At 48.6% G+C, this 14,435-nt stretch overlaps 1 pseudogene; it reads left to right on the top strand.

Moving 5' to 3' along the window:
* Positions 1 to 10,737: 10,737 nt before the first annotated feature.
* LOC119625912 (protein FAM90A5-like) lies at positions 10,738 to 13,949 on the top strand (annotated as a pseudogene).
* The last annotated feature ends 486 nt before the right edge of the window (positions 13,950 to 14,435 follow it).

Genomic DNA, 14,435 nt, shown 5'->3' with positions numbered 1-14,435 from the left:
GTAGCACAATTATTACCATGTGGGAGGCCTTTAACAATGGTGATGCTGATTGGAAGAACTCTGAAGGAAGAAATTTATACAAATGGGTTGGGTACGCAGGAGTCCCTCCTAACTTAAAGCAACCCTTACTCCCCTCCGTTTAAAAAGAGTGGAGAGGCCAGGCACAGTGGCTCAGGCCTGTAATCCGATCACTCTGGGAGGCCGAGGTGGGCAGATCACAAGGTCAGGGGTTCAAGACCAGCCTGACCAACATGGGGAAGCCACATCTCTACTAAAAATACAAAAATTAGCCAGGCGTGGTGGTGGTCACCTGTAATCCCAGCTACTTGGGAGGCTGAGGCAGGAGAATTGCTTGAACCTGGGAGGCGGAGATTTAAGTGAGTCAAGACCATGCCACTGCACTCCAGCCTGGGTTACAGGGCAAGACTCCGTCTCAGGGAAAAAAAAAAAAAGGGTGGATAAGAACTGAAACAGGTTTAAAATTTCACCTAATTGGAAATGCAAAGTTTACAAAAATAATATTTAAAGTAAAAGGTTAAGTGAGTGCTCACTGAATTTTATGCCTCCACAAAGTAGGTTGTGAATTAACTTCCACATCTGCTGAAAGCCACCAAAGTTGGGCAGCCTCCGTGTCTGAAATTCACATGTGGCTCAAATAAGAATTATACCTGGGGATACCCCAAAGTTTAAATATGGTATCCCCTGTGATATTATGAAGAATTACTGTGCATAAAACAGGTTGTCTTCCTTTAACTCTGAAAATCATATTATCTTGCCTAAATTCTCCAAAACGCATCACTCTGCAGTATCCTATAGTGGACATAGGTTTCCTGACCAGTGAGCACTAAAAGTAAGTGTGTGCAACTCACCTATGTTCTTATCAAAATGGAAATCCCCGAATCCCACCAGTTAGAATAACATGACAGAATATCAGATTTTTGGAATATATAGGTTTTCTGTAAGGTTATTAGGTATTGATTCCATTTTTAAAATAGATATCAATATATTCAGATTACCTATTTCTCCTATGTTTTAGTATTAATAGATTGTGTCTTTTAATTCATCCAGTTGGTCTAAGTTACCAAGTTTGTGACTTATGGAAATTGTAATATTCTTTATTATTTTATCATCCATGGGCTCTCTAATGTAAAGGCCTCTTTTAATTCTTCTATTATTAGGTTGGTGTCAAAGTAATTGTGGTTTTGGACCATGAATTTTAAATTTTTATAACTAGGCTGCAACACATCTTTATTAATCAAAATAGAATCCATTGCAATGGACTGGGCACAGTGGCTTACGCCTGTAATCCCAGCACTTTGGGAGGCTGCGGCAGGTGAATCAGGATGTCAGGAGTTTGAGACCAGCCTGACCAACATGGTGAAATACCATATCTACTAAAAGTATAAAAAGTAGCCGGGTGTGGTGGCATGTGCCTGTAATCCCAGCTACTCAAGAGGCTGAGGCAGGAGAATCTCTTGAACCCAGGAGGCGGAGGGTAGAGTGAGCCGAGATTGCACCTTTGCACTCTGGCCTAGGCGACAGAGTGAGACTGTCTTAAAAAAAAAAAAGAAAAGAAAAGAAACCATTACATTGAACACATTTTTGCCAATGAGAAATAAACTTGTTTATTCCATGCTTTCAGGGTTCGACGAACTCTTGGAAAGCATTTTCCGCATCCTGCTGGATGTGTAAGTGTTTTCCCTGCAAAAAGTTGTCAAGATGCTTAAAGAAGTGGTAGTTGGTTGGCGAGAGGTCAGATGAATATGGCAGATGAGGCAAAACTTCATAGCCCAGTTTATTCAACTTTTGAAGTCCTGGTTGTATGACATGTGGTCATGCGTTGTGGAGAACTGGGCCCTTCCTGTTGACCAGTGCCAGCTCCAGGTGCTGCAGTTTTCCGTGCACCTCATCGAATGGCGTGGCATACTTCTCAGATGTAATGATTTCACCAGGATTCAAAAAGTGTAGTGGATCAGAAGACCGGCAGCTGACCACCAAACAGTGACCATGACCTTTTTTTGGTACAAGTTTGACTTTGGGAAGTGGTTTGGAGCTTCTTCTCAGTCCAACCAGTGAGCTGGCTCTTGTATGAAATCCACTTTTTGTGGCATGTCACAATCTGATCAAGAAATGGTTCATTGTTGTTTCATAGAATAAGAGAAGATGACACTTCAAAAGGATGATTTTTAAAATATTTGGTCAGCTCATGAGGCACCCACTTATCAAGATTTTTCAGCTTTCCAATTGGCTTCAAATGCCAGATGACCATAGAATGGTCTACATTCAGTTCTTCACCAACTTCTCGTGTAACTGTAAGAGGATCGAATTCAGTGGTTGCTCTCAATTGGTTGTTATCAAATTCCGGCCCAGAGCCTGGGGCTGAGGCTGCCATGACCACCCTGTTGTCTTCCTTCTGGGGTCCCCAGGAAGCTCCCAGGACTGAATGATCCCCACAAAATACAGTGGCCAGGATGGGAGGGCTGGAGGTCAACTCCCCCCCGCCCCTACCACCACGACCAAGAGGCCCACATGGAGGTTGGCCCTGAGCTGTGGGTTCCTGTGGGACGCAGGCTCCCATGGAAACTTCAGGGGATGAGCATGGGTCCTCCTGGCTGACAGAGCCTAGTGGGCACTGGGTGTGTGGGGCCTGTGTAGGTAGATTGGACAGCACTGGGCCTAGCCAGGGAACCGGGGACTGGTGTGGCCAAAGTGGGCAGCAATATGTTGCCAGAACCAAAACTACAGTGCAACCAGCCCAGCTGGTAGGGAGAAGGAGGCCTGCCTAGCAGGACCATCCACCCCTGTCCTGGCCCCAAGCCCAGTCTGCCTGCCTGTACTGGACATTGCCTGATCCAGGAGGCCTGGGCATGATGGTCAGGTGGTGTGTCCCTGGGTTCCAGGCCTTGGTGGTCCCTTGGGAGCTGAGCATCCTCTGGGCAGGAGGAGGGCCCGAGGTCCACTGTTTGCATCTGCCCCTGGGGGTGTGCCCCCACCCCAGCTTCTCAGCACACACAGGGACATGGCCAGGACTCCTCACCTGCTCTGTGGCTCCAGCTCTGAAGAGCTCACTGGGTGACTCTGACAGCTTCCTCCCTAAAACTTGGGTCCTCATCTGTGGGAATGGGGTGTCCCAGGCTCCCTGCAGGCAGGAACCCACCCCCAGCTCCTCTGGTGGGCCCTCGTGGGCTTTTTTACCTACTGGCTTGTGAGACCCGGTTGGCCAAACTTAGTGTCCTATTTTTATTTTGGCCTTTTTCTTAGTGTGTGTTTTCTGTAACTACTGCTGTGTAGATCTTCTATATGAGTTTTAGGTAGAGAATCTTGCCCACCCAGAGGTTCCGCACCCCAGAGGTTCCGCACCCCAGAGGTTCCGCACCCCAGAGGTTCCACACCCCAGAGGTTCCGCACCCCAGAGAGCCTCCACTTCGACCCCCCGGGCTGGTCCTGCCTGTGCTCCGCTTTGTGTGAATGTTGAGTGTGATGGATCCACACGGCTGCTTGACCCTGCGTCTCCTTCCTTCTTGTTGCCGAGGCCAGTTCTGTTCTCTCTTTCTCCACCTGAGCTGCACTTGAAGCCAAGTTGAAGGATGAGAAGTGGTTGCTAAGAAGGACCCTCCTGCAGTGAATCCGCTGTGAGGAGGCTGCGCTGGCCCAGCCTGTCCTTTCCTTCTCTAAGTTCATTCCAGAGGTCGGCCAGGGACAGCCTATCCCTGCCTGCTCTTGTGGCCTGTGAATCAAGAACGGATTTTACATTTCCAAAAGGTTGAACAAATAAAAAACTAACACTTCATGACACTGAGAAGCTTCTATGTCCATAAGTAAAGTTTGATTGGGGGTGCAGTCATGTCCATCTCTTCACAGGCCACCTGCAGAAGGCTGCTGTCATGCAGCCATGGCAGAGTTGCATCCTAGAGGCAAAGATCAGTTGGCAAAGCTGAACATACTGACTCCTGGCTCTTTAGGGAAACAGTTTCCAGTCCCTGGTTTAAGGGCTGTGTGGCAGAACCCCAGGATCTTGGTCAGCTTGTTCCTCACTCAGCGCCTGCTGTGGCCTTTGCTAGTATGTCTGTAAAGTTTGCGTACTATGGTGCCTGTCATGGGGCGTTGAGCTCTGTCGTGCTAGATTTCAGGGTATCTGACTCATGGTCATCTGTCTCACCAACAGAGACCCTGTGGCCAGATTCAAACTAGCAGGAACAGTTGGTCTTTGGCAGCAGGGATACCTTCGAGCTGAGCTGCCACCCACCCTGAGGTGGTCCCATGACACCCACTGTCTCAGTCAAGGTTGGGGCAGAACTGGTGTCCTGAAGTGCCCTGCGATGTGGATCATAATAGCCAGGGGGTAGAGGGGGTTGCTATTACTCCCCATATCGCGGGGAGTGTCTCACGCCCTGCGATGTGGATCGTAATAGCCAATTACTCCCCCCTGCAATGTGTGTCCATTATTAGCAGTGTCTTTTGTTCAGGATATTAGGAGCAATCTCCCATGTTGTGTGTAAACAGCCTGCGATCGGAGAACGAATACCATCCTCTGCACCTCCGGATATTAGGAACCATATCACACAATGGGTGTACACTTTTTGGGATATTTGGGTTAATTTCATCCTGTGTTTCCCTGAATATTCGGAGAAATATCACAGGGTGGCTGTACACCCACTACTCTCTTGGCAGGAACATCATATTTTACCTACTGGAAATTAGGAGCAATATCACAGACTGGGTGTCAAGCCACTGTCATATTGGAAGTAATATGCTCTCCCCAACAAGTTATGAGGAACAATATCACAGGGGGATGTGTACCTTCTCCAGTAGTGGGAGTAGTATCATCATCTCTTCCTTTAGATGACAAGAACAATATCAGAGGGTGGGTGTACAATCCGTGTGTTTTTGGAAGCAATGTCATTCTCTCTTCTCCTAGGTTTTACGACTCATATCACAGGTGGGGTGTACACCTCTTGTTATATTGGATGGAATCTCATCCTCTTTCCACATGTATCTTTAGAACAATATCCCATGGGGGCTGTCCATCCCTTCAATATTGGTACTAATACCATCTTCTCCTTTCCTGGATATGAGAAGCAATATCACAGGAGGGGTGTACACCCCTTGCAATATTGGTAGTAATGTCACCAATCCCCTGTGGTTATTAAGGAAAAAATCCCAGGGTGGCTGTACGGTTCCTACTTTATTGGGAGTAATATCACCCTCTCACCCCCTGGATAAGAGGAACCATATCACTGAAGAGGTGTCCACCCCCTTCGATATTGTCAGCCATGTCATCTTCTTCCCGCCTGGATATTAGGAATGATACCCTGGGGTTGGGGGCGGTGTACACCCACTGCAATATCGAAAGTAAAATCAGCCTCTTTCCCGCTAGATATTAGGAACTACATCACAGGTGTGTGTGCACCTTCTGGGATATTGGGAGTACTATCAGCCTCCATGCCACTGCGTATTAGGAGCAATATACAGGGGACAGGGTGGTTTCACCCCCTGCGATATTGAGAGCAATATTCTTCTCTTTCCTCTGTACATTAGGAACTACATCACAGGGGTCTGTACGCCTTCTGTGATATTGGGATTAATGTTATCCCCTCCCCCACTGAATGTCAAAAACAGTATCACAGAAGGGTGTACACCGCTGCGATATGGCCAGTAACATCATCGTCTCTATCTTTGGATACTAGGAACAACATCTAAGAGGGTGTGTATACTCCTCTGCGATATTGGGCATAATGTTATCCTCTCTTCCCCTGGATATTAGAAACGATATCCCTGGCGGACAGAGGTGGAGTACATTAAGAACAATATCACCGGGTGAATGTACACCCCCTGCGATATTGGGTGTAGTGTCATCCTCTCTTGCCTAGGATATTAAAAACAATTACACAGGAGGGGTGTACAGCCACAGCCCCTGCGTTATTGGGAGTAATAACATCTTCTCCCCCTCTCGATATAAGGAACAATATCCCAAGGTGGATGTACATCCCCTGCGATATTGGGTGTAATGTCATCGTCTCCCAAAGTGGATATTGAACATAGTGTCACAGGGGGTTGTACATCTTCTTCGATATTGGGAGTAATATCATCTTCTCCCCTCAGGATCGTAAGCAAAATATCGAAGGGGTTTTACAACTCGTGCGATATGGGCAGTAATATCATCCTCTCCCCACCTAGATGTTAGGAACTATATTACAGGCGGTAGTACACTTCTTGTGATATTGGGAGTCATATCAACCTCTCCCACTCAGGATACAAGGAACAAAATGACCGAAGGGATGGACACCCACTGCGATAGTTTCAATAATGTCATCCTCTACCCCCTGACTATTAGAAATAATATCATAGAGAGATGTACATTTTCTTCGATATTGGGAGTAATATCATCCTCTCCCCGTCGGATATCAGGAACAAGTCTGTTAATTATTAATATTAATAAATATAATAAAAATTGATAGCAATCATCAATATTAATAATCACAATAAAGATAGTATAAATTAATACTGGTAAAAAATGTTAACGATTAGTATAACAATTAATCATAATATCACTACTAATAAAATAATGATATCAGCAATTAATGTTACTTAAATCAATACTAAGTGATGTTGGTAATAAAATAATTATTAATATTAAGAACTAATAATATTGTTAAATGACATTAATATTACTAATTATTTTCAAGAGTACATAATCATATATTTAAAATAATTATCCATAGTTAATAATGGTATCTTATTAATTGTGTCATTGATAATTATCAAAATCGACCATAGATGTTTAATAATTAATCCTATTATTACTCTTAATACCGCAGGGGGTGTACACCTACCTGTGATGTGTTCCTAATATCCAGGGACGGAGAGCATGATTTTAATTTTAATATCGCAGTAGGTGTGCACTCACCCTGTGCAGTGATGCTAATATCTAGGGGGTAGAGTATGACATGACTCCCAACATAGCAATGAATAGACAGCCACCCAGTGATATGGCTCCTAATATTCACGGAAGAAGCGTATAATATCTCTCCCAATATCGCAGGGAGGGTACAACTCATCTGTGATATGGTTCCTAGTATCCAGAGGGGGAGAGGATGATAATAATTCCAGTATCGCAGGCTGTGTTCACCTGCCCTGTGATATTGTTATTTATATCATAGAAGGGAGAGGATGATATTACGCCCCGTAGAGCAGGAGGCATACACCCAGTCTGGGATATTGTTCCTAATATCCATCGGGGGGAGAGGCTAATATTACTTCCAATATGACAGGGGGTATACATCCACCCTGTGATACTCTTCTTAATATTCCTAGGCCGAGAGGTTGATATTACTCCCAGTATCACAGACACTGTACATCCCCGTGTGATATTCCTCCTGATATCTGGAACAGGAGAAGATGGTTTTAATCCCCATATCGAAGGAGGTGAACACCCACTCTGTGATATCTTTCCTAATATGCAGGGGGAGAGAGGATAATATTATTCCCAATATTGCAGAAGATGTGCACATGCCCCCGTGATATTGTCCTTAATAATCCAAGGCACAGAAGATAATGTTACTCCCAATATCGCAGAAAGTGTACACCCCCACAGTGATGTTGTTTCCATGATCCAGGAGGGAAGAGGATGATATTACTTTCAATATCGCAGGGTGTGTACACGCCCCCGGTGATACTGTTCCCAATTTCCACCCAGGAGAGGATGATACTACTCCGAATATTGCAGGGATTAAAAACACGGGGGTGTACAGTGTCTGTGATACTAGGAGTAATATCAACCTCTCAGCCTTGGAATATAAACAATATCACAGGGTGGATGTACACCCCCTGCCACGTTGGGAGTAATATCCTCTCCCTTTGAAGACATTAATAACAATGTCACAGGGCCGGTGAACACAGCCTATGACACTGGAATTATTATCATCCTCTCCTCCTCTGGATATTAGAAATCATAACACAGAAGACCTGTACCCTCCCTGCGATATTGGGACTAATATCATACTCATCTTCCGTGAATATAAGGAGCCATATCACCGGGTGGCTGTCTATTCATTGCTATGTTGGGAGTCATGTCATACTCTACCACACTGGATATTAGGATTTGTGTCACAGGGTGAGTGTGCGCTTATTGCGATATTAAAACTAAAACCATGCTCTCCCTCCCTGGATATTAAGAATGACATCACAGGTAGGTGTACACACCCTGCGGTATTAGGAGTAATAATATGATTAATTATTAAACACTAATGACCAATTTTAATAATTATCGATGACACTATTAATCTGGGAAGTAAACTCCCAGATTTGGGATGTACTTCAGAGGTAGAATATTCATCCCTTCTTCTTTCCAGATGCCTGAGCACAGGGCCTTTCCGTGCTTCTCCCCCGATCCTAAGAGTAGCTGAGGTCGAGACTCACTGAAAGCTCTAGGTAAAGATATCCCACCATGCACAGGCTATCTCCGTTCTCTGACCTGGGAACAACTCTGACCAGGATTGCACATCTAGGAGGCCTGGGAACTGAGTGGGATTTTCTGAGCAACGCCAAATGGCTGCTCCCTTTCCACCGCCGTTGAGGGTCGTTACCTTGGTTATCCAGATCACCTAGAAACTATCAGTATCCAGAATCAACAAGATCAACTCTCTGCTCCTCTGACAGCAGAAGGAGCATGACCAAAATGAACCAAAGAGCATGGCAGGAAACGATGTGACCGGAAAGCTCAGAGAATGGCCACAGGGGGATGTAAGCAGGCGTTCCCACCTGAATCATGAATAATTAATGAAGCGCAAATCCAGGGGAAATCGAGTTTCAGCAGGTGCAACTCATCCAACAGGAGATGGCCAGAGGGCCAACAAGATTCAGCAACTGAGAGTCGGGTGTAGTGTCAAGTGGGACGCGACTGGTTCCAAAGCTCTAGAAGACCATGGGGCCACTTGGACCAAGTGAGAAAATGCCCCCAGTGTGCTGGTTCACCATTCCGACTCCTGCCTGTCTCTTCCCATCCAGGGAACTTGGACCCTAACTCGTGCAGGTGCAGATGACGAAGGGCAGAATGAGGGGACGTGGCACCCAAGTTCCCCGACAAGAGAGTTCCACAGAAAGTCCGCTGGATCTTCGCAAATCCAGAGAAATGGCAACAGGACCCAAGGAAATAGAGCCCCACCGGTGTCCTGGAGACTCTTCAGGCATAATGCCTGGAGCCGCAGGATGAGCTGAAAAAGGAGCCAGGCACCGAAGGACAAAGAGGTGTTGACTTTCTTCATCTGGGTTTCCCAGTGCAGTCCAATTCACGGTGGTTTCCAAGGGCTTCCTGGAGGAGAAAACACGTGAGGGTGTGGTCAGGGTTTTCTGATGACGCACTTACTGTGGGGAAGAAGGAGAAGCTCTGAAGATGGATAACGACCGAGATTGCATGTCAAGGTGCACCTCCTTGATGACACTGAGGTCTACGTTGAAATAGAGTAAATATGGTCCAATTACACTGTGTCTATTTTAGCACCTTGTTAAAAAAAAAAAAAAAGAGATGTAAAACCAGACAGGGGTACATGCACCAGTGCTACATACCTGACGGGAAACATCTATTCTTCAAAGCTTGCAGCTGTACAGGTAGGTTTTAGAATGTCTGTCCATAGTGAACATCGTCTTAGAGTGGGCTGGGCAAATAGACCTTTCCAGGTCATGTAATTGGATTAAGTTGATTAGGTTAGGGTCCGTTTCGCGTCAGGGGTCCAGAGGCAGTATAAAAGGCAACCTGGAAAGCAAAGGTCCCTCTCTGCCCCTTCCTCTGGCTTCCTGAAGGCTGCACCGCTTCCAGCAGGGCTGCTCCAGCACCTGCCCATCTGAGCGCCAGTGCACCTGTCCATCTGAGCGCCAGCCGAGGAAAGAAAGTAGACCTGTAATTTCAGGTTAGTTTCCCTGAACGACTGGTTGTTTCACGTAATCCCTGAGGGGTTGGGGGAAAAGAGACAAAGGAAAGTGAAAGAAACAGATCACACTGGGGCTCGCTGATGCGGTAGGATGTGTTCTCCTTACCCGTAATTCTTGGAACAGAAAGCGAGAAAACATTTCCATCTCCGTGCCTGGGAGAAGAGCCAGATGGAAATGCAAAAAGAAATTTACTCCAGCATGCTGAATTGGTGGGTAAATGGAAAAAGAACTTTGGAAAAGGGGTGGTTTGCCCTTTAGCCATGTAAGAAATTCATATGCCACTTGTTCAGCGTTTGTTTAGATGAATTCGTATGGCGTGTGTAAAATACCAGAAAAATAAATAAAGAGGGGCTGGAGCCAAAGCCAAAAAGACAGAGCAGGAAAGACCATCACCTGCTAGTGTGGTAGAGAGGGAGATAACTTCTCTCGATGAATTTGTGTTTGGAAGTTGCCTAATGAAACGGCAAGAGTAGCCATTTGAGTTCTGATAGGAAGCATCCCTTATCCCTGACTTCAAGCAGACCTGCCAAGGGGTGACATCGGCCATGCCCTGTAGCTTCTATTCTTTTGTCCCTCAGGGGAGAGAGAATCATTGTGTCTTCTACTGGAGTGAGTGGTGATAGACCTAAGTCCAGTCTCCAGAATCAGTTGTTTGGTTGGGATTGAAATCTCAACTCCAACTCCGCATACCTAGGCCGTGGGCCATGTGGCAGGTGAAGTTTACTCTTGGACCAGGTAGTCACGGCAGAGGAACACACAATATCTGAGGATGCACACACCACATTGTGATCCACAGATTTGACCGACGGGTGGTGAGGTCTCCTCATGACCACACCGTCATGGAATTAGCTGAGGGTTTCTTGTGGGTGTGTGAATATCCAATGTGCCTAACCATCGCTTTGTGTGTGTTTGTGCGTGATTCAGGTGACCCAACCATCAACCCCTGAAAAAGTCGGCCATAAAACGCCCAGGAGATGAAGATGATGGCACGTCATGACCCCAAAAGTGGGGTAAACAGACTCGTGAGAGCCCAGACACTCCAGAAGCAGCAGAGGGCCCCAGTTGGGCCAAGGGCTCCCCCACCCGATGAAGAAGATCCCAGGGTATGTCTAGCCCTGGAATCTTTTGGGTATCGAGGGGGGAGGAGGGGGCGAGTGTCACACGGTCCTCAGAGACTGGGTTGGTTTCCAAAGAGTTCTGCCAGCACCACCCGGGTTGCTTTTCCCATCCAAGGTGGGCCTGGCTTGGGACCTCCTCCGCGGTCCGACAGGTCCCTGGAGAGACTCTTGGGAGCAACCTCCCTTTCCACTCAGAATCCTGTGTAGCCAGGTTGGGCTGTGTTGTGGACATCGGGTTCACGATCGTCCCCGCTAGAACCCTGAGTCCTTCCTTTGAGAGTTCCTCCCTCACATGGGCTTTGGGAGGGAACATCATAACCGAACCCTCCCGCCACTTAAGGGCCCCCATGCCGGTGTCCCCGCTTTGGAATCCTCACTCAGTTCTGAAATCACAATCCGTCTCAATGTTGACATTGGATCACTGCCTGTGGCTTCAGCTCATTCACTGACATCACTTCCTTTCCACCCACAGGTCAAGTGCAAAAACTGCGGGGCCTTTGGCCACACGGCCAGAAGTACCAGGTGCCCCATGAAGTGCTGGAACGGAGCCCTGGTTCCCCAGACCTTTGGGAGAAAGGAAGGGAAGGAAAACCGGAAACCATGGAAGCCCCAGGTTCGAAGGAACCCTGGGCCCTTGAACAAGGAAAAGGGAGAGAAGGAAGCCAGACCAAGGTGAGCAGTGGAAGGGGTTTTCACCACCCTTAGGGTACTGCCGCCTAAGGACACAGTGTCTCTGCACCCGCACACCGTGTGCCTTTCCGTCTCTGGGACAGGGAAGGAATGCTGCAGAGAAACAGACCGGGTTCCCCATCCGGGAGCTCCTTTGGCTCTGGGAGATTCAGGGATGGTGGAGAGGCGGGGGCGCTTCGTGTAGGTTCTCCATGACAGGGGGAAAAGCAACGGAATGCAAATGACAGTCCTTACTTGGGAAGCCTAGAGGGCCACCAGCAGGATGGGAAGGTTGGCACATGAGGGAAGGTGCAGAGGCGGAAAGGGCACAAAAGTTCCATTTATGTATCACAAAACACAGAACGGGACTGGGCCCCAGACAGGCTTCTCCCTGTCTCCTGGGGAGAACCAGGGGGCAGGGCCTGAACTTTTTCTCTTCTGCAGGCAACAAGACCTGTAGAGGAAGGCTCTCCTCCAGATCTTTTCCGGGACACCTCCGGAGAAGCTGCCGCCAAATCGAAAAGAATCCATGGAATCTTGTGATTATCTGAGGGTGAGTGTCACCCTGGGCCGCTGGTCTTTTTCTCCTCTAGGTCACCCTGGTTGATTTCCTTTCAGGTTCCCGTGTGTGTGAGGGGATCGGGGAACCCTTCTTCCCTGCCTTCTTGGGGTCAGGGACTCCACGATCCTTCCAGGTCCATTTGATTCCAGATGAAGGCATCTGAAGATGCCGTATTTCCTGCTGCTTTCTTTCTGTGCAATGATGGCAAGCCTGCCAACAACATCTTCCTAGCGGCGTGAGGAAATTAGTCCCTCTGGGGCGCCAAACATTCAGGAGGCTCACCCCAGGAACATGCATGTTTTCAGAAAAGACGTCCTGGGAACCCTTGAGCCACCGACCTGCCTTCAGATGGACATTAGTCCGTCCCACTTCATGGAAGGCTGAGTGGAGGCGCTTTGATCCAGTGAATGCCCAAGACACAGTCTTTAGAAAAATGGTATTCTCAGATCATAGCTCGAGAGTGCATTTTTCATGGGTCTTGTCCCGATCAGCACTCACCTTGAGGATCTGTCCCTACTTCCAAGGACCGCCTGTCCATACCGTATTAAGAATTTCCTGCTGTGTGCACCTTGTCTTTGAATGTGATTGATTTCCATGTTGGCTCGATGCCGAGGAACCTCTAACGTGTGTGGTCTCCTTTCTTTCAGGTTGCAAGCAGGCCAATGCCGGTCCACACAATTAATAAGAGGCCACGCGTGGACACTGCCCTCACTGATGGCTCAGCTACCAAAATGTCTGACACGGTATCCGTCTTGGCTTCACTGTCTCCCCTCAGAAAAGCCAGTCCGAGCTCCTCGTCAAGTCTCCGACCAAAGGAACGACAGACAGGGGCTGTGGCCGACATCCCTCAGCCTGGAGTCAGGCAGCAGGGCCCGGAGCCTCTCGTCGTGGTGAAGCCGACACACAGCAGGCCTCAGGGTGGCAGTCGAGAAGTTCCCCAGGCTGCCTCCAAGCCCCACGGCCTGATTCGGGTCATCAGCCCCCAGGCACAAGACAATCGTGCTGCGGTGACCTCACAGCCCTGCCCACCAGCCGACACACACAGCTTGGGCCTCGGCTCCAATCTCAGTTTCAGGCCAGGAGCCAAGAGAGCTGCCCAGGCTCTGACTCAGGCTTGCCTGAACTTCCCCAAGAAACCGAGAATGGGTTCCTTCCAGATGCCCGAAAATGCCATCCAGGGAGGTGAGCTGGGGGCCCCGGAGACTCTCCAACCTCTGCCAGCTGCAACCGAACTCAGACCAAGTCCATCGCCCCAGATGAGCAGGGGGACACCCGCCCAGGTGCCCAGCAGCGACCGGCAGCCTCCGCACAGCAGACCTTGCCTGCCTACTGCCCAGGCCTGCACCATGTCCCATCACCCAGCGGCCAGCCACGATGGGGCCCAGCCTCTCAGAATGCTCTTCCGGAGACTGGAAAACGGATGGTGGAGCTCCAGCCTCCTGACAGCTCCCTCGTTTCTCTCTCCTGAGAAGCCGGGAGCCTTCCTCGTTCACAGCCGTCATGTCTCAGAGAAGTCTGAGGCTCCCTGTGTTCCTGTCCCCCTGAGTGTCCTCTATGAGGACTTTCAGGTTTCCTCCTCCTCAGAGGACAGCGATTCTGACCTGGAGTGAGACTACAGATGGCCGGGGCTCCATTGCATCCAGTTCCCGTGATTTGGAGGGGTCTGTGGGACTGAGGAGCACAGAGCAGAGAGCAGACTGTGTGTGGTGACTCCCAAGCTCCCCAGCTGTGGTGCTTCTGGGGATGTTGGAGCCCAGGCCAGGCAGGGACCACATGCAGAGACTCTGCCTCATCGAATTCTTGTGAGGGACATTGTAGTTCGCAGGGCGCTCCGGAAACCCACCACCAGAAGCTTCTGTGCCAGTGATTCGTTGACTCAGAAACTGGTTGGTGGTGACGCGTGGGAGTCAGACTTCCGCTGTGATGTCAGTAGGAAACTGGGGAATGACTGTGCATTTGCTCTCTAGATGACTGAATCAGGGAACAGTTAGGGAACCCTGAGAGATGCAGGCCTTCAGCTGCGCCCCGCCCTGACAGCAGTGTTTTGGACGCTGTGAAGCGTTCTGCGCAAAGCGTTCTTGGGGTGTTTCCTCAGCCTCGAAAATTGGGCTCTGGAATGCCATTGGAAATAGGTGTGTTTAATTTGTTTTGAAGTGAAT

Source organism: Chlorocebus sabaeus, unplaced genomic scaffold (genome assembly GCF_047675955.1).
Source record: "Chlorocebus sabaeus isolate Y175 unplaced genomic scaffold, mChlSab1.0.hap1 unalloc_scaffold_715, whole genome shotgun sequence".
Lineage (NCBI taxonomy): Eukaryota > Metazoa > Chordata > Mammalia > Primates > Cercopithecidae > Chlorocebus > Chlorocebus sabaeus.
This window is presented reverse-complemented; position numbering and strand designations above follow the sequence as displayed.